The 3,233-nt window shown below is 37.9% G+C and overlaps 1 non-coding gene across 1 annotated transcript; it reads left to right on the forward strand.

The window, feature by feature from the left end:
• Nucleotides 1-105, forward strand: LOC127539565 (U6 spliceosomal RNA). The gene has a single exon (XR_007947990.1). It is a non-coding gene; the product is annotated as a U6 spliceosomal RNA (small nuclear RNA).
• The last annotated feature ends 3,128 nt before the right edge of the window (nt 106-3,233 follow it).

The raw sequence follows: 3,233 nt of genomic DNA on the forward strand, positions 1-3,233 counted from the left end.
GCGCTTGCTACAGGAGCACATATCCTAAAATTGGAATGATCACAGAGATTTGCATGGCCCCTACACAGAGATGATATGCAAATTCATGAAGCGTTCCATATTTTAAAAAAAAGTCATCTAAGATCATCTGGGGAGATTATCCTTTAGCGGGGGAGTGGAATGGCCCAAATCACTTTATTCTCATTTCCAGTCCCAGGAAGGAAGATTGGGATGGGCCTTTCTTGGCACAATTCAAAGTCTGGTTCTGAATCTTGGCTCTTTCATTAAGACGATTTAATTTTTGATCTTTACATCTTTGATCCCTGGGACAATGTTATTCAGCAGAAATGTCAAAACACTGGGATCCACCTCCCTTCTATGTGCTGCTTGAGCCAGATTAAAATGAAATTGGGAATAGGCGATAAAATAAATAAAATTATAATATCTAATAGATGATGTTGCTATGTGGTTTTCTAAATCACTATGTAGCCCCCCGGACTTGTAAGTTTGGTTTAATGGCCCTGTTTTAATTTGAGTTTGATGGCATTTATGTAGTGAATAGAGAGCTGGCTCCCATTTGGGACTAAAATAACCTTCATGATCATTTAACCTCTTAACGTCCCAGTAATTCTCTGTGCTTGGAAGCTTCAGGGAAGGTGCCAGTCTGTTTTGGTAGTGAAGTTTTTCACTGCGTTTTTTGAAATCGCAAGTCCAATAACAACAACAACAACATCGTTCTCAGTACCTAGTGTAATACTACATATCTAGATCTTGGGGGGATCTTAGAGGTTTTCTAGTCTAACGCTTGCAGTTTTATAGATGAGTAACAGGGAGATTAACTAGGTTTATCCAGATTCACACAGGTAGTAAGCATCAGAGATGGGACTTGAACCCAGTTTTTGTCTATTGTCCAGTCATGTCCAACTCTTTGTGACCCTGTGGACCCATAGCACACAACAGAGTTTACTTTTGGTAAAGACACCGCCGCAATAATTTTATCATTTCCTTTTCCCAGTGGCTTAAGTTTTTGGCCCAGAGTCACATAGCTAGCAGTTGTCTGAGCTCGTATTTGAACTCAGGTCTTCCTGACTCCAAGCTAGCCCTCTATCCACTGAGCCATCTAGATGCTCCTGAACCCAGATGCCCCTTTTAGTTTCCCTATTTTATACCTCATCCATGGCTATAATCGATGTTTACCATATTTTTTTTTCATTTTAAATAGTATTGTATTTTTCCAAACACATGCAAAGATAGTTTTCAATATTCCCCTTTGGAAAACCTTGTTTTCCAAATTTTGCTCCTTCCCTCCCCTTCATCCCTTTCCTAGACAGCAAGCAATCCGATATAGATTAAACATGTGCAGTTCTTCTAAATATATTTCCATATTCACTACGCTGTGCAAGAAAAGAGATCAAAAAGGGAAAAAAAACACAAGAAAGAAAAAAAATAACAGTAACAACAACAAAAAGGTGAAAATACTATGCTTTCATCCACATTCAGCTTCCTTTGCTTGCTATATTTTTCTTGTGCTGATTGGTCCCTGTTACTCTCCTTGTCTGATCCTCAGCTTTCTTTAAATTCTCAGGTCTCCAGCCTAGCTGGCATAACTTGGCTGGGTGAGTTTATGTGTGTGGGGGAAAGGAGAATTATATTGCAGCTCTAAATTCAGGCATGAGGCAAGAGCAGTAACCACAACACTGTTTCCATAGCCTGGGAAATCCCAGACAAGCATGCAAGGTTGTTTTGGAAGCACAGAGTCACTAAGTAAGCCTGAGTTCAGAGACAGTGCCCATGCTAGCTACCAGGATGCGTGTGACTCATTGTTTAGTTTGGCAGACTGGCATCGAACATCTGTCTCTGCCTTCTGGGAGTGAAAGGGAACCTTCATACCCACTGTCCTTCGCAGCAGGGGGTCTTGATCCTGGAGAGGGGAGCTGCATGATATCAAAAGTTCACTTTGGGTGAAGGGGATGGGGATGAAGAGAAGAAATCTCACAAATAGCTTTTTCTGAACCTATTTCTATTTTTAAAAAGAAATCAACACAACAGGAACAGCAAAAAATTCATACAGGTAACTAAAGTAAGCCATTGGTGCTCATTTATTTTTAGATTAATTTTATCTTAATTTAATCAATCCTCATCCTTCAATATTGATATATTGAGGTAAAGATATTGATATATTGATATTGATATAAAGAAGTAAAGGGTATGATGAAAAAAATAAAGTTCCCAGGATTTTGTTTCTTATAATGCTGGAAGGCTAGAGATCATTATTCTTTGTGAGAAAGATTATATATATGACTGCAGAACAATAACATTTCAGGGGAGAATTCTGAATTTTTAGGAAGTGGTAGCAAAGTAGATGGAGTACTGGACCTAGAATCAGAAAGACTTGTCTTTCTGAATTCAAATTTGACTTCTAATATTTACTAGCTGTGTAACTCTGGGCAAGTCACTTAACTCTGCCTCAGTTTCCTCATCTGTAAAATGAAAGATAAGGAAATGACAAACTATTCCAGTATCTTTGCCCAGGAATCCCAAATGGGGTCATAAAAAGTTAAACATGACTGAAAAATTACAAAGAAAAATTGAAAACTGCAAAAGAAGGCATGTTAAACAGACTTAGGACTGAGAGGAGGAGGGAAAGTCCTTAATTTCTATTTAGTATTGCATCTTCTGTACCTTAAAATATATTGCAATGGCTAGTGAGAACTTCTGGCCTTAGTCTTCTTGGTCAACAATCACTTTCCTGAGTTAGCAATACTGTACCTACAAAATAATTGCTTAGTTGTGCTTCCAAGTAGAGGTTCTTAATCTAAAGGTCTTCAAGTCCACAGGGACCTATGCATAGGTGAGGGTCTACATGTACATTTCAGTGGATCTATGAATTTGGATAGGAAGAAAATCACATCTTTATTTTTCACTAACTTCTAACTGAAATTTACAGTTTTCTTTGATCATGAACATAGGCAACAAATGTCTTGAGAAGGGACTCCCAAAGGGCATCTGTGGCATACAAAAAAATGCTAGGAATTCTGAATTAAATAGAGAAGTAGTTAATGAGAACTATCACAAGAGAGATCATAGGGGAATTCTTAGATTGATAATAAATATACCAATTAAGATAAATTGAACAAAATTAGCAAATAGGACATCAGGATAATCATTAGTTCAGCTTACTAGCTGTGCTGCTTTGGGGAAGTCCTTAAAATTCCTCATTTGTAAAATAACCTGGGGAAGGAAATGGCAAACTA

This window comes from Antechinus flavipes, chromosome 5 (assembly GCF_016432865.1).
Source record: "Antechinus flavipes isolate AdamAnt ecotype Samford, QLD, Australia chromosome 5, AdamAnt_v2, whole genome shotgun sequence".
Lineage (NCBI taxonomy): Eukaryota > Metazoa > Chordata > Mammalia > Dasyuromorphia > Dasyuridae > Antechinus > Antechinus flavipes.